This window comes from Anomalospiza imberbis, chromosome 1 (assembly GCF_031753505.1).
Source record: "Anomalospiza imberbis isolate Cuckoo-Finch-1a 21T00152 chromosome 1, ASM3175350v1, whole genome shotgun sequence".
NCBI classification, from domain to species: Eukaryota; Metazoa; Chordata; class Aves; order Passeriformes; family Viduidae; genus Anomalospiza; species Anomalospiza imberbis.
This window is the reverse complement of record NC_089681.1, coordinates 67716426-67740903: the sequence shown is the minus strand read 5'-3', so window position 1 is coordinate 67740903 and position 24478 is coordinate 67716426. Positions and strand designations below refer to the sequence as shown.

Below are 24478 nucleotides of genomic sequence, written 5' to 3'. Positions count from 1 at the left end.
ACCACCTCTCTTCTAATCACATTCAAACTCTTCCTGTGAAATGAGTCTCAGGACAGCATTGCACATAAAAATAATGTATTCTTTACTACCCAGGCACTGGAAAATAGAAATTCTCTCACGAATATGCTGAGAGTGAGAATATCTATAGACCAAGTGTGACTAAAGATAAATAAAATATAAGCAGTTGCAATACCAGCAGGAGACAGAAAATGGTAAAGACTGAAAACCAAGAAAACTAATGTTCTTCACCTCTCAATCTCTCATTTCTATATAGACTAATTTGTAGCTCAATTAGCACTTTACGGAATGTGAGAAATACAAGCTTAACTTCCTTCAAGCTAAAGTATTATTTGAACTGAGGTACATTTCCTGCTCAATTGTTCTAGGATTTGTAGGAAAATACCTATTAAACCCCATCTCTTCCTTTGCTTTGGAGTCATCTTATTGCTTTTCAAAGAAGAATATAAGCTAAAAATGAGTGATTCTACAACTGGTTTGGAGATTCTTTGCATCTATTTTTTATCTTCCTAGAAAAGGCACTTGCTAGAGCTCTGCAGGAACACTTAGCTTAGATTGAATTCTGTTGCTCAGAATAGGAAGAGATTCCACCCTAGACACCCAGTGAATTTTTGGGAACACTACAGAGATATCTGCAACATCAGCAGGATATGGGTGCAAGGTAAGTGCTGGACTGTAGTTTTGTGTGACAGACTTACCGAATCTACCTACATTGTTCTTCACCATCAAAATCCCTTATTTACTTTGGTCTTTGATTTTGGTACTTTTAGATTTTAAGATATTCTGTGGAAGGCAGTTTTGCTATTTTTTCTTTTAACTGACTTTAATAGAAACATTTTAGTGTGCCATCAGTGGTTGTTGCCTACCCTATGTATATTACTGTGATGGCTTAAGCCCAGATAATAGCTAAGTACTCTCTCACTTGCTCACTTCCCCACAGTGGGCTGGGATAAAGAATCGGGAGGCTAAAAGTGAAGAAACTTTAGGGTTGAGGTTAAGGCAGCTGAATAGCTAAAGCAAAAACCACACACAGAAACAAAGCAAAGAAAAATAAGGTAATTATTCACTACTTACCAATGTGGTACTACATAAGCCTCTCTGTAGTCACTTCCTAGCAAGGAAGGCTTCATCACATGTAGAAGTCACTTGGGAAGACAAATGCCATTATCACAGGTATTCCCCCTTCTTCCTCCTTTTCCTGAGCTTTTTTAGCTGAGCACAATGTCATGATATTAATGACCCTCTGGTCAGTTGATATCACCTGTTACGGCAGTGTACTCCCCTACTTGCCATTCATCACCGTAATTTTTGTGGAGAAGAATGAGAAAAAGAGAAAATGTTGTGGAAGTACTGTTCAGCAATAGCTAAAACATTGAGCAACTGTTTTAGTCACAAATCCAAAACACAGCACCATAGGGGCTTCTATATGGAGAAAATTAACACCATTCCAGCTAGACCCAGGACAGCAACTTACTTTGGATTACCGATTGAGATTCCATAGAGTTTCAATATGGAAAAAAAAAATAGTCCTGTTAAAGTGGCTTGTCAGCCCCATTCTGAAAAATATAAAGGTAAATTCATGCTTAGAATGGAGACAGGCTAAAATACTGAATGTACACAGTTCTCAAAGAAATTCCCAAAGCAAGGGAAACAAAACTCTCCTCTGTGTGGAATACAACAACACAAGTTCTGAAACACCTACATGAATGAAAAAGACAAAAAAAGGCAACTTTCCAATTGTGTTCTTAGGTGTCAATAGATGCTTTTAAACAGGTGTAAACCTCACTGTTATTTTTGTTCTGTATTCCCCCTAGAATTTACCACTGGAACCTTGGCCTGACCTTATTTCAAAGGGAGGTTAACACATGATTCATTAAGAATGAAAACGTGTGCCTTCTTTAACCAGGTATGGGTAATTCAAGGTTTTAGTTTTTGATCTTACTTGCACGTTTTTACATTAGGAATACCTGCCAGTTCCAATTACAATTATGTGCTGACTCTAATTGATGAGTTCAGTATTAGTCAATACAGAAAAAAAAAGCAAGAGGAAAATAGACACCAAACATTGGGTTATGGGTTCAGCATAAGTACTCCTGATTCATGGACGTTTAGAGAGAACGCCTATGGAGCTTCAGAGCTCCTTACACATTTATATCCTATTTAAAGGAGGGGTTGGAGGAGAACAGAGTGAGAGAACACATTATGATTTAGAGACCTATAAGAGCGCTAAATTGCCTACTGCATTTTAAGGGATAGAATGAGGATTTTCCTGCAACAACACTGCAGATTATTACCAAAATTCTATAGAAAAGGTTTACACTGTAAGAGGATACAAATAAGAGACACTTTTTTGTAGGCTTCTAAAGACCCAACGCTGAAGCAGTAGAAGGAGGAAACTGTAACATCATTTCTTTGGTGCCTCTCTTTACTGTGACCTTAAAGTCCCCGCAATTCTTTTCTAATAAAATAAAATTCATCTCTAAACAGATGGAGTTGTTTCATCTTTTTGTTCCTTCTGGGCATACCATAATGATAACGCAGGGAATGTTTTTCTCAGCCAGTCTATCACATTGTTTTAGTGGTAAAGTACACTTGACTTATTGGATTCTCTACTTCTTGTTAAAACTTATTATATTGTTATCTGTTTTATCTGAATCATTATAGGTGAAAAAAAAGAGAAGCTTATAATTAGAGAAGTCTGGATAAAATAATTAACAAACAGTAAATTGCAAGCAATAATTGCATTTCTCAAAGTATCTACAATAAAATCTTTCTGCAGCTATTTGTAATGAGCAAAATACTTTCTAGAAGAGAAATAAAAAGAGAGTGAATTTTATTAAGGACTTAGTTTTCCATCTTGGTGACATTTTCATCTAAGTGAGTTAAATGTCCCAAAAGACAGGAGGACCAGAGCCTTGCCTCAGTAGCTCAAGAAATTAAAATCTAGACAGATCCAGGGTGATGAAAACTAAACAGCAGATCTTTGTAAATATGTGAGATCCCAAATCCAAATATTTTCCATTTCAACATTCAGAGTTGAAATATGATCTCTTCTTCAGGGCCATCATCCTAAACAAAATTAGAGGATCACTGGGGCATTGTAACTTAGGTAACTGACATTACGTCTCTAAAAGACCGAGGTTTTGAAACCACTTATTTCCATGTTCCCCCTATGTTTCAGTCTGCTTGCAGTCTGTTTTCAGTCTGTATATTTCTGGAAAGTTCCTCTGAAAATAGGAGGTGGTTTTTTTTTGGTTTTTTTTTTTTTTTTTTTTGTTTTTTTTTTTTTTTTTTTGTTTTTTTTTTTTTGTTTTTTTTTTTTTTTTTTTTGTTTTTTTTTTTTGTTTTTTTTTTTTTTTTTTTTTGTTTTTTTTTTTGTTTTTTTTTTTTTCATTATCCGTTTATACCACAAAGGTCACCTTTTAGTGAACTCAGTCTTTTGAGTCACACATAAAGAATGTAAAAACGTAGTCCTGGGGGTAGGATACAAAAAGCTCTGTACCAGTGAGTAACAGTTTGAAACATGTCTCTTGCTCTAACTCATGTGAGTATGTGTGTCAGCTCCCTGATGTGTGAGCAGCAGACCACGAACCACAACAGGGATCTCTCCTTCCTCCCAGAACAACCACAACAGAGGAAGCTTTACTTGCTTCTGTATGCTCTGCATTCTTCTAGGAGCATCTCTTTACTTCCTTCCCTTCACAAGCATTCATATGCTAACCCCAGGTAAACATCAAAAATATATTTATTCTATTATAACATTATTGTCAGCAGCTACTGTTCTAGAAGTTGTCAAAAAGAAAACTTCAGAAGAAAGATCCCCTAGGCCTTGCATAATACGTCCTCTAGACTGTCCTCTCATTCAAACACATTAAAAGATGTGCTAGGACACTTTATCTTTAATCACAGTTCACAAAGTTGTATCTCAGAAGGAAATATGATGGCTGAGATCACTTAAAAGTATATGAAAAACTACAGTAAAAGAGAACCCATGGCCTTATCTATGCATATACACATTGGGCTTTTTTAATACTTATATCTCAAGCAAATAGGTTAGACATAATTTCTATTTCCTATATACTTTTTTAAGTACTTCAATTCATATACAGGAAAATAATCACTCTAAATGGCAGGTCATATATCAGAAAATACTTTAGAAACACTGCCATACACTATTAAAATAAGACATTTACAAATATTTCCTCTTTTTTCTACTTATTTAAATGCAGAGGGGAGAAAAACACAGCACGTAGGTCCATGAGTGTCTAATAGTTTTTTAAACAAACTGTTGCTAAGTGCTCTTTCAGATGCTTAATACATTAATCTGCTTCATAGACAGGTCTTTCAGGTCTGTACTTGTACACTATTCTTCTAAGTGAGATCAAGGAAACTGTGATGTTTTGAGCCTCGAATTCCATCCGTAACCTCAGTTGATTCAGGCTGGCAATGTAGTTACTAATGATTATGTGTCACTCCCACCAGCAAGAAACCTCAAAGTTAGGGTATTTTCTCTTTGCCCTCCTAGCTTACCATGTGACTTTTTTTCTTCAATGCCTATCAGTGATATCTCACTTGAGTGTATTTTCATAATACAGATTCCAGAAGTAAGCAAATAAATTTGTCAATATTTTCATGTCTTTAATCTTATTAGGAGTTTAACCATATGTTCTTATTTATTTTCATATACTCCCTATGCTAGAGAATTACAAAAAAGAATTACAAGTCTGTCTTGCCTATCTGTGTACTTTTAATATACAGGAATGATTAACAATGCAGCAAATATATTTCTACCCCTAATTTGCTACATTTTATGACAATTACTTTCTGGTGCTATATAGCTACCAAGGGCAATAATATTCTTAGCTGCAAATACCACACCTGAAACCTTCTGTTCATTCCACAGAGCAGAATGACAAGAGCTCACATCAGTCAAAACCTTAAAGATCAGAAGACTTTGAAACTTGAAAAAAAATCCCGGTTTTACGTGAATACGAACTAGAACACTTTTTAAACGGAGAAAGTTCAAAGTGACTGAAAGACTGTATAGATGTAAAAGATGGATAAATTGTTCCTTTTCTTCACTATCTTTCAAGACATTTCTCCAACTTTCAATTTTGATTTTCAATAATTTTATGAGCTGTAGCAAGCCCTGCTCCATCCCCTATTCTCAGGACATTCCCACAATCAGGACCTCTTTGCACTCCCAAGTTCAGCACTTGACCTGTAGGTCTCTCTGCTGATACTTTTACAGTTTCTCCCTCTGACCCCCAAGAAAAAAGCAACTTCTCCTTCCACACCAGTCCTCTGGACTCCCCCACTCTATTCAAACAAAAAATTAATAACAATGAAATTGAAAATAGTTGTTGCCACCAGGAGGAAGTTATGGGTCACCAATGGGTGGCCCCCATGCTACTGAGTTCTGAAGAGGTGACAGTCCCAGTATCTGTCCCAGTTCCTCCCTGTGGCACCAGGGCTTTTCCCAGGGCTGCAAGTGATGGCTCCATGCTCTGCACCTTTTGATGCTGCACACATGAACTACAGACAGGGTTTTACTGGGAGGCCACACTCTGCTTTCCTTGGGTCACATTGTCATCATAAAAGGCATCTGAGCTACTCCTTCCTCCATCACCACATGGGAACATGAATAAATGCACCTTTGTAGCATACACAAAGTCACATCTCAAATAATGCACATCTCTTAACTTAAAGGTAAATTTTATGGCAATTCAAATTTAGTTACATTTTCAGAAGCATCAACTGCAGCAGACACACAAAGTCAGCAGGTAAATCCTTTTCTTTCCAGAGGTTTCTGGAATGTAAACTTAACAAGTTGTTCTGTAGTACAGCAAAGCAGCAGCACGTGGGAGAGGAAGATAATGAGCAGATCACCTCTTCAGATGTCTGCATAGATATAAAGTATTTACCTTCTAGGCATTTCCTCTGAGGAACTGCAGCGGAAAAACAGAACTGCTTGTGACAAAGTAAGAGCTGTGGGGGACACTGGAGGCAGAGGATTATGGAGACAGAATAAGGACACCTTAATTGAAGTTCTTGGAAAAGAAACTTTGGTTGCACCTTTACCGATTCAGAAATGTTGTCCACCATTAATTATGGAAATGTGCAATTTATGAGGAAAGGACTGACTCAATCCCATGACATTTAAATGGCTGATCACATCTCAGGTCTCATTGCAGGTGATCCAAGGGCTTCACCTTCAGTGCATCAAGGTAACATTTTTTTCTTACAGGGAACACAGCTTAGATCTAAAAGGCATCAACCTTAATGCAGACCTATTTTTAAAATATATATTTTAGATGGATAGAAAGAGTTATTTCCTTTTATTAATCCAGGAAAACCTGAAGTATTTATTTTATGAGTATGCAAATCTGTTCTCATTTAGTTTTGCCTTATCAAAGAAAGGAATTAAGAGATTATCAGAAGTCACTAACTCATTTTACTATTAAGAATATAATCTGTTCAAGAGAAATTACACCATTAAATTAATTTGATAATCTATTAATTTGATAATCTTCTTTTTCCTCCCTGGAAGTGTTAGTATCATTACTACAGAGAAATTTTTCACCTTTTTTGGGATCAGCATTTTACTACAAAAATCTTAATTTCTCAAGTAGGAAAAAAAGCTGTTTATAACTCACAAGACTCAAAGCTGGAGAATCCTGTATGTCATGGTCTTGACCGATTTTGTGATTAGAGAGTAGGATCTTCCATCAAAGGAGAACATAGGGAATCACAATTGCCAAACAAACAAACCTTAGGTATTTATATGTAGCCATTGATTGCACTATCTCTGCGGCACTGTTGATGCCTGAACACAATTTTCTAATTAAAAACAAACTAGAAACCAAACTGAATGACAGATATTATTAAATCAAAACTTCAACATGCTTAGTTCCTACAGATGAGTGTCTGAGACCCTTTCAAGAAAACTTTCCTGTTTCCTGAAAACTGAGCTGTCTTGCTCAGGGCTGGGTTTCTACCACAATACAGAGCAAAAGACCACACAAGCAGCTCTTACTGATATTTGCAGTGTCAGTCTGCTGGTGTGCTCACACCCTTGGTAGCCTTGTGCCAATATTCCCAGCTGAAAATAGACAGGAACTTATGAGCAGTTTATGAAGAAGTGGCCACGTTTTCTCGCATGCATAGAGTTTATGAAAGCCCAAATTTTGTCACCAAATGCAGATGAAGCTGCCATCAGCATAATATTCCAAAATAGCAACAACAAGTGTTCATAAGCCAGTGAATATAGGGCTGGGAAGAGGACAAAGGAGGTTGGTGACAGAGTGACAGATCTGAAATTTTCCCTTCACATTGCCTATGCATTTTTCACAGCAAAACCAAGAAACACAGGAAAAAAACAAGTAGATGTTTTTCCCTTTCCCTATTGGTCATGAAGTAACTAAAACAAATTATTTAGATATAGATGTGGTTAGAAGTGGTTAGAAGTGGTTAGAAGTGATTTCCCCATTTTCTTTTTTTTTCCAATAAAATTATTAAAGTAATATTTTATTCTGCACTATGTAGGGAACATAGCTAGACATGGTAAGTAACTTCTCTACAAGAAGAGATAGAATATAAACTACATTTTTTGCAAGGAAAACTTAAGCATAAGTATACAAAAACATAGAATAAAATAAATATTTTGCTGCTTCATAAGTAAAATAAAAAATAACTGGTAATAAAAGCAAAGCTTGGAGGGAAGTAATTGCTTATCATGAGAAAGCTTCCTACGCACGAAGCTATTTTCAAGGATTATTACTCAAAGTCAATTGAAAACAACAGGAATATTTCTGCCTAAAAATAGGGCTTTTTTCTTACATATGTAAATCAATGCCTTGCTCATGATGGTGATGACTTAATGACAAAGCTTGAGAGAATGAACAGAGCAAGCAGATCTTGGGAAGCTTTTCCACCACATTTTACTCCTATCTGTCAACTTCTGTTAACTACTGGTCAATAAAAGCCCATCAACATTTAATTATTTAGAGAGGGGGTCCCAAAAATCATCTTGAGGAATTTGAAATACAGCTAATATTTTGTGGTTTTTAGAAACTATTCTCAAATTATTAAATAACTTGAACACTTCAAGCAGCAGTAATATTTTATACTGAAGTGCTTTGAATGTCATCTAGACACTCAGTGTATATCTTTGTAGTAAGCTCCATGGTAAAATTAGCAGATTTGAATAGGGTTTGCAGCTTTGAGGGGCACTCTGCCATTTGACTCTACCTGTTATGCTTGGGAGGCATTTATGGTAGTACCTGTCCAATCCAGACAGATCTTAAAATGCAGACATCAAAATTCCCAGACTGAGGGAATTTCCAGACTGAAGATTTAAATGGCATTCAGACTTCTGCACTCTGCTTCCTGGCACTGACCAGACCCAAATCCCTGCTTTAAAACACTGCATAGCTTGGGTAATGTTCTACTTTAAGTCCAGATTTGAGTTTTGTGCATGAAATTCAAGACTACAATCTCAAAAGTTATTTAATGAGATGGTTTAATAGGACAAACTAAACACTGAGTGCATTAGAGACACCAAAGTGCTTGTTTATTTCCCCATTCCTCTACAGAATAACCTCAACTTTTCTCCAAAGAATTGTCTACATATTTCCCCAGAAACATTCAATATTGCAAGAAGTGTTTTTCATACTATGGGATTGTGAAAAAATATGTAAAATGATTTTTCCTATTTCCTGACTGAATTAATTTTTCATTAATATTTCCCAATATTCAAATATACCTGAACAGAAAAACAGGGAAAGAATGTCAAATGACAAGAGTTTTGATCAATAAACTGCTCCATAATCTTTTTGTACAGTTTTTTTTTTCTTTCTTCTTACAGTGCTAAGACTTGTTCCTGCTTACACAAAGAACTCACAAAACTCTTCTGAGCTGTAGGATTTCTTTAAAGAAATAAAAGGCCTACTTAAACTGTTAACTTTTATGTTTCATCAAGAGTTACAACAGACATCAAATTTAAAAGTACTTTACATTATCCCTAGACTTCTAATGGGGCAACTTCAGGTTTTATATAATTAAATTTAATACTGCAAAATGAAGCTTGTCAATCCACATTGCCATATTGAATTTTTTAATAGTCATTCTTCAAATAAAGAAATATACCACACCATAAAAACAAAAAATAAAATTTTCTTATGGCTATAATGGTGATAACAGCTTATGGTTTAGATCATATCATCAAAGAGGCTAGTAAAATTGGACCGCTCCTCCAATCTCGAACAACACAGCTTTTATGTTTTTTATTGATTTAAAGTTTAAATAAAATAAAATGAAAGAAGCGTACTAAAAATTAATATAAGATAATGAAAACAGGGGCCAACACATTAATAAAAACTATATATAAAAGACGGTTTGGACTTCTCATAAATGATGGTGTTAATAGCTACATTATTGGAATGTAAAAGGTATGAAGCTGCTACGTAAATCCTGACAGAGCAGACAGATGGTCTAAAAAAAATTTCCAAGTTTTATCTCACAGATAAAACCAATTTTTACCAATTAAGTATGGTCCTGGAACCAGCAAAGCTCTCAACCTCTGGAAACTTACAAGCTAAAGAGTTCTTGTCCTATGGCAAAGAATTTCAGGTGTCATTCCTACATACCACTGCATCTCATTCTCAAAAACTCAAAAAAAGTTAAAAAAAACTCTCCCAGCACAAGGTAAAATCTCAAATCTTGAGAGTAATCCAGGTAAAGAGATTTTCTCTAGGCAGAGCCAGCATGTATCTTCACCTCTGGAAAGGCTGGTTTGTAGTGGACAGCTTTTCCTACATTCACAAAACAAAATAAATTCTGAATACACTGACAAAAAGTACTCAGGACATCATAGCTATTTCAGCTGTACTGAGCATGCTATTCATCTCACATGAACTTTAAAGATTATGCTTAGTCTAAGCTAATTGTCCAGGCACTTTCTGTAGGCAGCAGGAGAAATAGACTTCTCCACACAGCAATTCATGCTACCCTGCATAAATGTGTACCAGCAGCATGGAATTAACAGAGATTCCCTTTTTGACACAGGGATATATAAATTTGATGACATATCTAACTTATTAGATGGATAAAGTGTAATGAATCCTACTGTTAACTGGTTGCAGTGACACAGAACTTTTTGACAACTTTGATTTGCAAAGTGCTGAAAGTGCATTCATTGAGAGATGCAAAAATAATCCACAGCCACTATAGAAGAGAATACTGATTAAACACCTTTTACAATGGTGGACTGAAAATCAGTGACAGAATCCATCAGTTCAATGGATTAACTGATGCTCCTCCTCCAGTGCTGTTATCACTGACAGCCCATGCAACATGTAACAGCCCTGCTACTAATTGTTTGTCCCCCCACTTTTTCAAAACAGAAAATAGGAGGAATATTTCCATCTGTATTGCATCTTAAACTCTACAGGTAGGCAGGGTAAACAGGTTCCACATCCATTTTTCCCAGGTAATTCTGTGTAAAGTCATTTAAAATGAAACCTTGAAAAATTCTACTTTCTAGTAGAGCAAGAGGTGGTATTTCCACTCAAGAGGATAAAAGGAACAAGAATAAATGTACAGTAACAACCCCACTCTGCTAATGAAACAATTTGTTTTACTTCCTTATTAAAATATCTAGTTCTTTTACATTAATATGCTTTGAAAAAATTTCTGGAAATCAATTAATTTGTCACTGGAAAATAATGTTGCTGTCCTGCTCTTGTTCCTGATAATAACCACTATTTATTTGTAAGCCCTTATGCTATTTCCTGAAGAGGTTTAATTAATTGCCTGAGTCTCTTCAGCAGAAAAGCTCTTCTTTCTTAATTTTTTTCCCCTTTTTAGAGAATGACTTTCAAATAACACTTTATTTCAATTGCAAATGAGTTCAAACTTACTGGACCTTTAAAGAATTCATAAATCTGAGTGTGCCTCAGTCAGGTTCAGCTTGAATCGATGCTCTGAAGAGAGCTTTGCTGCAAAATTTCAGGGTATGTCAGGACTCTTTTTTTGTCCAGACATTTTGCAATGAACTGTACCCCTAGCAGGTATCTTTTGCAACCCCACACCTTTTCTTTTGTGTGTTCTAACCAAGTCCAGTATGCTCCACAGAGAACTGGCTGACAGTTAGACCAGAAGGGACTTAATTACAACAATGCTACACTGGACTTCCTACTTCATGCATTCAAAAGAGGGATATGGTTGCATTTATGCAATCAGTTATGTATCAAACTGTTTACAAGCACACAAAATGTACTAGCTTTGCATTAAAATCTTCTATTTGTTTACTGTAAACAGAAAATGTACACACATATTTATGGTTCAAGTTGATTTCCCATATCTGAAGCTCCTGAAATATTTGATAAATGTCTTATTGTTAAAAGACAGCTTTGAACTGGTAAAAAAACGAATGAGGGATATTACATGTATGTCCATAAGTGTCCATATGTAGGTGTGGTGCTGACAAAGCTAAAAAAAGCCCCAACTTACGTTTGTTCAGAGAATTTTTGGCTCCTTCATAGCAAATGCTTATCCATTATGAATTCCAGTCACATCTGATGAAAAGCAGAGACCTTTCCCAGCTGCTCCTAATCCAATGTCCTAAGCTACCGCAGTAGATGCTCTTAGTGGAGAAGTTAGCTTATCATTCAAATTCTTGAAGGGTGGTGTGGAAGAGGGGAACCTTAAGTAAGAGAGGTTCAAGTTGATTGAAAGAGAAAGATATTTTATTATTATATTTTTAGTTCCGTTATTACAATATTCCCATCCAGTAAATACAATGGGACTACAAATAGTTCTTAAGGAGAAGAGCTGTTTAAATTTAGTTTAAAACTCAGTCAAGTTATTGTGGCAAGTGTTGTGCATGCTCCTAACAGTCTAAGTAGATTAAATTTAACATAGCCTATGGTGAAAGCTACAGCACAGGAAATAAAAACTACTTAGTATATCCAATAGATTTTGCTGTGAATAATTGAAACATAATTATGTTTATTTTTGTCATTGATATATTTGGACAGGAAAGAAACATGTATAGAATTGCACCTTTGAGCAACTCTGTCACAAACCATCTCAGTTATATGTCACACCCTGTGCTACAAAGAGAACTGTTCTTCATAGAAAACAACTACTGCATGAAGCGGGTATCTGTCAGGGCCCTGAATGTTGCATCCCAAGTTGGTACAGTTAGGAAATTTAATAAATGTTAGTTAGTTATGTACCCCTATATCCCCCTCATAATAGTTTGCTCCAAGCTGTATCACAGGAGCTCGGTCATGTCAATCTTGTAACCACTCCCCTTCCCCTCGGAAAGCTCTGTATTAATTACCCCACCTCTGTAATCCCATTCGTCCCAGAACCCTGTACACACTCCTGTTATGTTCCCATAGGTTGTCGTGTTCCATGTCACTCCCCTGTTGTCTGTCCCCATTGGGCAAGGGGGGCTTCCGCCCCTGTCAGCCCGCCCCCTATTTAACCCCATGCTCCCCGTAGCCCGACGCCATTTCTGCCCATGCTGGCTTGGGAACAGCTCCATTATCCACCACTGCGGCCATGCGGGAATAAAGAGTTCTCAACCATGTGAGCAGAGTGTGCCATCTTCCCTCACCCTTTGTCTCATCTCAGCGTCTGGCTACGGCACAGCAGACCCACGCGGAGGCACAACCCTAGAACTCCACACACATGCAGCGGCCCCGGTCCGGCCCAGAAGCAGCGCGCTAGCCGGACACCCCCGCTGCCTGGCACCGGGGGAAGAAAAGCACACTGTCGCACCTGAACAGTTCTCTTATCATGCCATGTGGTTTTCCAGGCTTCCCCAGAAAGCAGTAAGTCCTTGCTAAGTGTCTCCATTATTTTACATACATTCTTCACCAAAGCATACTACTTAGTAAAGATTTAAATTAGCAATGTAACCCCTCAGGGAACACGTGAAAGTTTGAGAACACACATATTTTAAAATCAGTACCAAGAACTTCCACCCTTTCCTGCAAAGTTCCTGGTGCTCTCCTCTCCCCATGGGGCTGACAGGGAAGGAGCTATTACTGGCAAGTCACTCAGCAGGCTTCAATGTCACACCACATCACCTGCATGCAGCTGTAAACGCTCCTGTTTTCTTCCTTAGATATTGTGTGCTTGTAGATAAAAATTGAGAGATTTATTCCATGTTCAAATTTATAGCCAAATACAAAGCATATAGAAGCAACTGAAATATATAACTTTATAAATTGGGAATTTGTTTGTGGTGACCAATTTTGCCAGAATATCTTCACCAAAAATTAATCTCATACTGAAATCCTATAGGTCTATTTTTAGGAGATATTTTTCAGCAGAATTACTTTCCAGTATGATTCAAACCAAACTGACAAACATTCTACCTGTTCACATGCTTGTCAGATTCACTGAGTCTCTCAGATACGGTGAAGTAACTGGGGTGGGACATCTTGCCTGGTTTCTTTTTTTTTTGAATGCTGAAATTTATGACAATTTCATCATAAATCACATCCTAGATCACACTGAAATCATATAACTATCCCAAATCTCTCCTTATTTAATGGAGTACACAGACTATAGCTGAAAAATTTGACCTGAAAGTAGGAGTTTATGCTGTGGTGTTGGCACAGTTATGACTTCAACAATAGATGAATTATGGAGTTTTTCATTGGAATGGCTATTTCTAGTTGAGAGCACACCAATTGCTCTCAATATTTTACTCTCTCCATCTATGTTATTTAATAGAAACTTACTTTTTGTGCTTGTCTGTCTTTGTAATTCTTGTCTTTTGAATTGTACAAGAATTATGAATTCTATTAAGAAAACTTCTAAGCTCTTTTACAATATCACCAGGCCAAGAGCTATCTATCATCCATCTACGTTCTTTGTGAATGGAGTGGGAAGGAATGTCAGCATCTCTGGAATGTAGCTGAAATGTAAAGAACTGCTGGATTTTAAAGCTTAGGGTCTCTACATGTAAGTTATAGACAGGGGTATAGATAGATCTGAGACAAGGTCAATTTTCATTTTCATTTTGGTTTCACATCATTTGCACTGGGGAGGATATAATTTAGTGTCCTGTAGGTCTATAATTTTCTTCTTTGTTTCTTCTCCCTTTTTTGATTCACTTTCCCAGTAATTTTTGATAATTTCTTTTGCAGAGGTGACAGTGTAAATCTGTAGCTGTTGTGAATATTTGGAAGTAATTTATATCAGCCTAGTATCTAGTCCAAAATACCATAAGCAATAGAACTTCACATATCTAAATAGCAATGCAAAACAAAGCAGTTTGGCTTAAAATATTAATTTTTTTTTCCCATTTTGTTTTGGTTATAACACCCACAATTTCTTGGGGGGGTTTGTGTTTCTTTTATTTTGTTGTGGGCTTGTTTTTCATTTCATTCAAAGCCTTTTGTCTTTGTGTTTTTCTCATTAGGAATCTGATGATTAATTTTCTCACATTCTACTTCATGGGAAATCGCATATATGTGTGAGAGACACATGAAAAACCCACCTTGTTCATAATTCTTTACTAGGCTATGAAAACAAAATTTGCAGGTCCTTTGAGATTCTCAGTCAAAATCTATTCCATATCCAGACCTAGAGTAATTCCATCCCACATAAAAGAGTAGGTTTGATTTACACCAATGTACATTCAAACAAGATTCTTCTTAAATTCCAATCTTATGCAATTTATTTATTTATTCTTTGCAGTAGTTAAATTTGATGTTCTTTCTCTCATAATTTTTAAGAAACATATAACTAATGATAAAATCTGTATTAAGTTATTCTACTAAGAAAGTTCTCCCTAGAGCCATTTGTGAAATTTTGTTTAGTATATCCCAGGCTTGATCAGCTATCTAAGAGATATCATTCTAGGGGTTTTTAACTGTCTTCATTTTGGAAGCCAAATTGAATAGTTTTTTTTGTTATTAGCACAAAGAAAAAAATGCAAAACCTGATGCAAACAAGAAAACAGCTGCTTACCTTACTGTATAGTTAATTCTTCATTTGTGCTTCATTTTCTTGTCACCAAAAAAAAATGAAAACATTCTTGTAAATTAATTTTTAAAATACTCCTATAACTCAAGTATGCATATAGGCCTCCTAAAAAAAGCTGTATCTAATGCTGTCACTTTTATTCAGAAGTCATCTTGCATATGTGCGCACATACTGAAAGAACTACAGGGATTGCTCCATGTGACGGGACAATTGGCAGGTTATTCTATATTACAAAACCAATTTATTTCTTTATTTATAACTTTTAAAATACTGCCTCTAATTTGAAGCTCTTCATAATGTTTTTTTCCTTCCAAAGAAGGAAGTCATATCCAGAATTTCACCCATTTCTTGGTGGTTTGGTTTTTTGTTTGGGGTTGTTGTCATTATATATATTGCTGTTGTTATTTTCTTGCTCTTGTCTCCCAACCTGAGACTCTGACTTTGAAGCACCCCTAAGTCTGCTCCACCAATACCCACACTGAAGGATCTCAGGAAATAAATCTTACATAGCAGACAGCGAAACTGAACAAAGGTTTCTAAACCATCCTTTCCACAGACTTTCACCTCAACTGACTGTGCATGTCTGTAACTCGCAAAGGTGCATTGTCTCCACTTCCTTCTCCTGGAGGTTACTGAATTTGCTTCCCATCATGCAACAAGCAGAAAACATTTCAGGCATTAAAACATCCTCTGTCTCCACAAATATTCACAAAAATACAATGTAGCATAGATACCAAGAATTTACATTGCTTGGGTCTGCATTTGAGGCATAACTGGTTTATTTTCAATTGCATGTGCTTGTGCCATATTGTCAGCTTTCGTACCTCTAAAAATTTTCAGCCTAGCAGGCAGCTCTTCACATGCTCCACCAAAGCCAGGCTTTCTGTCTACTGCTATCTGACACAAACAAATCTTGAGTGAAACACGTTGGAAGTGGGTTTCTATAAACTAGGTATGACATTTGTTCCTGCCAGAAAGATACCACTAGTCTAAGCAGATCATTTATTCTCCTGCATCCACATAAAACTAGCTACTCCATCCATATGTGTCATTCTCCCACTAGGCAAGGCATTCATTTTAGAGACATTCACCTTAAATATTTTGTAATTTTCCACTCACTGCTTCTCAGTTTTTTGCAAGATTGCACAATTTGCATCAAAGGTGTACAGCATGAAACAATAATTTATTTAATATAAAAAAAATTGGTGCTCCTGTGATCCCAGAAACAGAAGAATTTACAAGAGAGGTAGGAACCTGGTCAGTATTCATGCTGTGGACGCCAAAGACACTGAGCTGACCACTATAAGAACAAGAATGATCTTGAAATTTATTTGTAAAGTATAGATGCAAGTGAAAAGGGTAAAAGGTTATGGTAGGGAAAGGAAAGGAAAGAAAGATGCAGACAGATTAAAAACTTTTCTAAAATATGTATTTTCTCTAAAATTCTCACAGAATAATATTATTTTTCATCTTGCCATGGTAAATTATTAAAATTGAATTTTATAAAAGCTATAACTCAGACTAAGTCAAAAGATGAACACCTTAATTTGATTTTTCCTTCCTTCTCCTACTCCTCTCTGAACCTCTCTTCTTGAATAAAAATGAACACAAAGTCCTATTCATCTCTCATTTTATTTTTTCAAAAAACCTTACCTGAACTGGTAGGGTTTTACAAATTGCAAACTTAGCCTCCTACATCGAACTACAGGAGTTTCACTTCACTTAAAATGTATGGAGTGAAAAACTTCCACAGCTCAATTATTTGCCAACATTTGGGTTGCAATGAGCCTTTACATCGGACATTAATTAAGCCTGTGTGTGTTGGAAGAGGCATCCCTTTACTGAAGGAGAGAGATGCTACACTGCAAGCATTTTGCAAAAGCAGCAGCACAACAACACTTGAATTCCTCCCACAGGCCGGGTGTTTTGGACCGACCAGCCTGTCACAATGTGCCAGTGAAGGATGCTCTCAAGGGGGTACTTGAGGCCACTGTTGAACTTGCAGAGGAAAAAAGAGCTGTGCATCGTTTACGGTTGGTACTGAGATAAATAAAGAACTCAGAATAATCTTTTTAACAAAATCCTCACACCAGAAGCCAGACTGACTTATGTCCTACCATTAATGGGCTCAATTTATTTCGAGCATTCTTATAAACTGCCATGAATACTAAATGGCAATGAACATTTACCATTAAACCTGCAGAAACTAGTGTTTGCTTTGGACCTAGGAATGTTAACCACCATCATACTAATGTAGTCTTTTTGACCTAGTAAGTGACTTTGCATTTTCTTTGGAAACAAAACAACACATTGTGCTTACAGACTCCTAAAGCTGACCATGTCTTCATGTATTTTTGTACTAATTATAGACATTTTCAGTGTTAAACAAATTATTGGATTAAAAATTAACCATTCCAGGGAAAAATAAGGAAATCAAAACAAATTGATGATAATGGATATTTTCATTATTTTCTGCTCCAAAAGCAATTAAAAAAAGAATTAACGTTGGAGGCTTCTGGCTTTCTCATTCTGTATTATATTAACTTGTTTCAACTTCATTAATGGAAGATAAAACTTCACTTTTTGTTTACACATCAGCAAATAATAATGCAGTAATGCAGTAATATGATTGTGAATGACATTCCCTCACAAATTGGAGCTATCAGATATTTGAGGGCAAGAGAGACAACCTTGTTATGGAGTAATAAACTCCTCCATCTGAAAAGAATACATTTAAGGTACTTCAAACCTAAAACAAAACTATTAGCACCAAGAATAATAGTCATCAAGAGGAACTCAAAAATGCATTTCATTGACCAAAATATTTAAAAGTCCCTTTGCATGGATCTGTGCATCTGTATATATAGTTACATAAAGAAAAACACACATATTTTTTTCCAATTTTTTGATAAAAATATATATATATATTGCACATATGCATGTGCATATATGAGGATGAAACATTTAAAAATGTATTCAGCTTGCTACAGAATCATCAGATTTTAAAGTGTTTGTCAATACATAACTGCTTTGCAAGGAGCACATATGCTAATCCTACCACTGAAAACAATAAATGTCTTTTTGTAGCTAAAACTTCTTAGTATTGTGGTTTGGCGACAGATTGCATTATTTTCTTCCCTTGATGCTGCACTTATCTGGCTCATACAGAAACCACATAGGCTAAACACTAAAATTCCAAAGATCCCAAATGAGATACCTAAGTATATGTGTGTGCTTTCAAAGTCCTGGTTTAGTCATTCAGTTTCCACACTTTTCCCAGAGGTTAGGAAATTCCCATGGTTAGCTTCCTTTCAAACCATATTTTTGTGGGAAAAAAAATATTTCCTAAGTTGTTAGCGCTACTACTGCTACAATAAAATGAGTAATTCATACTTTCTAGATCTTAAAACAAGCATCTCACAGTGTAAGTCCCATGATTAATAGTTCATCTTAAGGTGACCTCTCTGCCCACACATGTGCCTCTAAGGTAGAAACCTCTACCCACCGAATTCTCAGCTCTTGTTGCAATTTTGTTGCCACTGAAGTGAATCACCCTCTAAGTTGGCATCCATGGTACAATTGAAGTTTCCTGCCTGCTGCCTGTATATAATCCTGGGAGTTGCATACATAATCCAGAAAACATCTAGACAACAGAACAGACAAAACTTCTGGATGCTCAAACTGACCAGAAGATTTATAGTTATATTTTTTGTATGCTTCTGTTTTAAGTACATTATATGAATTTACATAGTATTTTCTCAGAAATGCAGGGAGACAGGATGTGATAGGCAAAGTTTAGCTATGTGATAATAAAATGTCATCTGTCGTCTATGTGACTTCATTCCATGCAGAAGGAATTCTATTCCTTCTCATATTGTCCCATTTTTAAAGTCTTTATCACACACATAAACACACAAACAAATTCCTCATTCTTTGCAAATATCATCTAATCTAGTGTAAGACTTCCTGTATGGAAAATAAGAACAAGGGACCCAAAGAAAGAATACTGATTTAGGCCACAAACCCCAAGAATAAATACAGGACAAAGACATGTGGCTTTTGCTAACAAATTAATTCTATGTCCTCAATCTGTTCAAAAAAGGTTCATTAAACCACCTTTGTGTGAGCTCTTTAGAAAATGGCATGGGACTCTATCAACTTGACAGATGTTATGGAGAATAGATGTTTTCCATGTGTGCTATTTTAATACTGTAAACTTAAAAAAAAAAAAAAAGGAAAAATGTATAGTGAAATAAAGTACACAATAACATCCAGACAGGAAAAAATTCATTTTAAGTTAAAGCACGAAGACATCCAGCGAAGTAGGTGTATCAAGAGAGCAGAGTGAAAACAGCCAGAATGTATCTCCTTCTTACCGTTAGCCTTTTGCCCTTCTCTCTTTCCCAGCCTTCAATACTCCATTTACAGGGAATCAAGGAGAAGCTGAGTGTAGTATATTTAGAAGGAAAAGAGAGAAAATTATTCAGTAGTCAGAGAACAGAATATATGTGAGAGACCTGGGTGGCCAGACCTCCAACCGCTAACCCCAAGACCTGCAATCCCAGTGAAATATGTGACAGCAACTGAAGAGTCATAGAGGAAAAGAACTCACTAAAATTATTTTATTTGTAACCTTTTGTTTTAAACCCTTTATCTTCATGTAAGCAAAAAAATCTGTATGTTTTATTGTTCAAGCTTTCTCTTCCCAGCAAATGTGTTGAAATCAGCAGACTTTTGGATGTGCTGTCCTCTTGGCAGCAGGGGATGAGCACAAAGTGCTGTGGCCAAAGAGACTGAGCCGTGCTCCAGGATGTGCTAAGAGTACACCCTGCTAAGCTATAAGGGGGAAGCGTTGGTCCTTGTGCTTCCTCAGAGTGCACTCAGGCATGCATGAACATGAATTCTTGCCTAACAGGGGAAGACACCAAAGGTCTGGGTAAGAATTTGCACTGAGCTCTTAAAATGGCATTAAAAGTCAGCTGTGAGCCAGTGCAGAAAGCAATATTGCATAAGGACACGTTGGCAGGATTGGATTTAGGCTTTCTCAGAAACTTGCACTGCACTTATGTGGATATGCATTCTTAATGCCTTCTAGAATTCATCTTGTGTTGACTAGTTCAATATTTGCAGTTTATCCTCAACAGCATTTTCTGATATAGGGTCAGTAAAATACTGATCTTTTAATCCATTCTGAGGAGGGAAACAAAGGCAATAAATCCTCCAAGTCTCTACAAGTCTACACATATAGAAACTTATGTACATTTTTTATCTTTCCTTGGCACCAAGCTTTTATGTTTTAATGTATTCATTAGGATCTGACTTTGTAGTTACATTTATCTAATTACTGAATAAAGACAGCAAAGAGGTCTCTGGATTGGTCTGGGTGGTTCCATTTCATGACATCTCAAGGAGAAAATTTCACTAAGGATTTCTCACCAGTGAGAATAAATTCAATTCAGCGTTTCACAAAATACCATCAATAGCAAATTATCATCCTGTGAGGATGCAAGTAGCTAGCTCTGACACATCAGCTTGCACTTCCAGCTTACTTCAGCTTAGGCTTCTCTCCTGTCTATACCCACCACCCATCAGAGACACCATTCATTGCAAATGCAACCCTGGTTATTTGCTCCTTCTCATAGTGAACTCACTCAAAATATCAAAGTGCACTTTCCATATTAATGGCATTTAATTATTTTCAATGTTTGTCTTTGATATGTAAGGCTGCACTAGAATGACATAGTTGTCACTGGTTGACATGGTCAGGGTTAATGCTGCCTGCCATGGTCTCTATGTACATTTATATAATGCACAAAGGTGCCTCCTGGGTATGTCTAGAGATGTCTCAGTTCTTAGCAAAGGCCAGCTACCAGCTGCAACCTTCACTTACTCATGTTTGGAGACTTGTCTACAATTATATTTAATAAGAGTAAAGAATTCTGTTTAGCATTAACTCTTTATAGAGACCACAAACAATGGATAATTATGGAAATAGTAATGTCAGAAACTAACCATGCTTCCTCAGATTCAGGGGATCCCATCACATAAAGCTTTGGAATTTGCCCATAAATTGAAGAATAAATTAAGGTACTTTTTCAATAGCTGGACTTTGGCTTATATATATATATGTGTGTGTGTGTGTGTGTGTGTATATATACATATATATATGTATATATATATATATATATATATATATATGTGTGTGTGTATATATATATAAAATCCTAAGACATGCAAAGACATAAAAGATAAACATTTAAAAATGTATGCTAATAATACACTACAGAACATAGGGTTTATATAGATGACATGACTGCCAGTACCAAAAAGTTCATACTGTCCAATGTACATAGACATTATTAGAGCCCCTCTTTTAGATCACCTACTACTGCGGTACACTATACAAATCTGATGAAACTTTTACAAATTAATCAAAGGTAAACACAAGTAATTATCCTTGTAAGTCACACATTCAATTGTTTTCATAAGAATTAATCAAAAAGATGACTTCACACAATTTAAAAGTTAGATTCACATGAATATCTAAGTACCTGATCCAAGATTTAGTAAAGATATCTGAAGCTCTCAGAGGGAGGTTAACTTCTAAATGCACAGAGCTCAACTTTAGCTGACAGATCACTATGGTGCACAGAACCAGATTCAGAGTATCTATAAGTCAGTGAAATAATTCCTGTCAATTTTACTGAGCTATAGACTTGATACAAATGAGGATATCACCTTGGATATGGAGATTTTCTTATAAGAAAAGGAGACATTCCAATCAACACAAGGCTAGCACCACTGTTGGCCTTCCAGTTTGGGGATCCTGCCTGGGGCCACCCAGGCACCTCCTGATTCTGTACTGTCCCTTCTTAGATGGAGAAGGGGGCACATCTCCCCTCTCTTTGCCTTGCTTCTCTGCATTTTTATCATAGATCTGGAGAAAAGGATGTCATCCTTGCTGCCAGGAGGATACTGAGCTGTGAACCTGCAGGAGCCTTCTCTTGAGCAAACAGGAAATGGGAAGGCCTACCGAAACAAAAACAGTATGCAAAATTCACACTGTAATCAAGTGTAAAAGAAGTTAACTATATGTTTATATGTGTACACATGCACAATACTGAAGATTTTTGTCAGCTGACATTATTCAGCTCTTTCTTCCCATATTTGATTTGGTAGCTGAGTCCTGGGAGAAAAGTACATCCCCCATCCCGTGGCACGGTACACCTCATTTCAGAGCTGTGTGCAGCCCTCCCTCCCAAATCAGCTTTGGTATGCACACAGCATCTGGAACTTCTCTCAGCCAGCTCAGGGCTCCCTCTGAGCAATGCGGAGTCAGGAGCTCCACCGCGTGGCACCTGGGAAATAGAAATTAAAAGTGGCTGCAACCCAAACAGCAACAGCAGGGACACAGATAATGCTGGTGAGGCTAAATTAGTATGAAAAGGCCCGATTTTTTTTTTAAGGTAACTGCACCTACTTGCCATTTATAATTAAAAAAAAAAAAAAAGAAAAAAAAAAAAACCCAAACAACAAATATCTCATAATGCAGGTAGCCAGCTAGCAGGTGATACAGTGTGTAGCATGTGTAGGTGTGGAACCAAGGAGGAAAGATGTTGTATGGGTTTTTTGGTCCCTTTTAAAACAAAGATTTTTTTAATCATCTGCAGATGAAGATTTAGTTTGCCATGGTTACATTTTGTAAAGCATTTACCAAAATACTGCTAAATTTGGCTTCCAAAACTTGCATGACAAAATACTGTTTGTCATAAGAGCACAGCATGTTGTCATCTGGATGTAACTGCTCATTCCTGGGATTTGCTGAATAAAGTACCACTGCCAGATGAGCCTTGTGTGTACAGGTGCTTAAGGAAAGGTATAACATATAACATTGTTTTTCCACTTGCAGGAATAAGCCCATCCTTTCAAAGCAAAATACTTTTCATTTTGATTAAGAGCAAAAAGATAAAAGAAAATAGAAAGCTTAGCCGCAGATACACTTTTGTATCAGAAAGGACAGCACTGGAGTGATCCATAAGATGCTGTGCTGCTGCAAAAAGAGCCATTTTTGATAAAACACAGTCAAGGGAGCCTTAGGAAGGCAGGAGAAAAATTGTGTGAACTAAGCTTACTTAGCCAGATACAGCATAGCTGTGTAACAACTTTCCTTTGAAATTCTGCTCCTTCATCTCTACCTTCTCCATCTCTGTCCCCTCCAAAATTGTGAGGATGATACAGTGTGTTTCTCCAGCTAATTTGCTTTTGCTGTCTTTTTTTCCTATACTTCTACTTCTCCTCTGGGTAAAAGGTATTCTATGTGTCCTATAGACGTTTATTTAAAGTAACACAATTTAGACAGCATCTGGAGGCTGCAGAAGGAGAGAGCATAGCAACTGGTCCAACATATCCTGGTCCTGGATAACAAGCTTCTCCCATTCTGCATCATCAAAAATGAATAGGATGGCTGGGCAGCTCTGAACTCCTGCCAGTCCTCACTGAACTCTCCTTCAATTTTCAAACAATCACCTTTGTGCTGCATCACACTCCCCTTTCTAGCATCTCAGAAACATCTGCAACCTGTTTTATTGCTGTTTTCCAAATCTCCTCAGAGCACTGCTTTTGCCTATGCCTGCATAACACAATGACAGTCACACTTCTGCTGCGCTGAGGGTCCTGACTATCACCTTAACTAACACAGTCACTTGCATTTCCCATCTGCCTGCATCTGCCAGTCTTACCTTCTACTCAAACACAAGCTCGGAGTGATGACCATTTTTTATTCTTATTCTGCATTTGGACAACTTCTCTAGCTAACAGTGAGATGCGTCAGAAATACAACATTTTGGTATGTGAGGTGTATCATATCCAGCTTGTTGGGATGATACCTTAAGATTTTAGCTTTTACATTTTTCAAATTCTATACTGCAATAGTGCATTTTCTCTAAAATCCATATAAAGTGTAGAAACAGTCTTCACTTTTTGGTTAGAGAAAACAATCCCTCTGGGCCTGTGATCCAAGGACACACCACAGCCTCAGGCCCTAAAAGCATAAAAAAAAGTGAGCAAGGCGGGGAGCGAGCGGGGGGAATATTACTTAATTACTTGAAGCTATAATTGGAGAATTAATGCCTGATATGCAAATAGACTAAACTTATAATTGTCTGAAAAACTTGTGACCATTGTCCATCTTGGGTGCAGCCTCTGCGAGGCTTTTACTCTGCCCAAGGTGTATCTATTGAAGGCCTTTAATAAATACCCACTTTATTCTCTTAACTCTGTCTAGCCTCTGTTCAAGGTAGCCGCTTCAAGGCATCAGGGACAACAAGAAGAGATAAAGTTAAACTATTGCTTCTTTTTAAGGCTTGTAGGCAGAAATATAGTGCAAGCAATTAGTTCCAAAGATGTAGAGCTAAAAAGAAGTTTTGTACCTCTGAAAAAATGGTTTATAATA

The 24478-nt window shown here is 36.7% G+C and overlaps 1 long non-coding RNA gene across 1 annotated transcript in view; it reads right to left on the bottom strand.

Moving 5' to 3' along the window:
* LOC137479561 (uncharacterized) overlaps window positions 1–19854 on the bottom strand; it is a 72191-nt gene extending 52337 nt beyond the window's left edge. Inside the window, exon 1 of the long non-coding RNA XR_011002386.1 lies at window positions 19404–19854. This is a non-coding gene — a long non-coding RNA (uncharacterized lncRNA). The remainder of the gene's footprint in view (window positions 1–19403) is intronic.
* Window positions 19855–24478: the final 4624 nt, after the last annotated feature.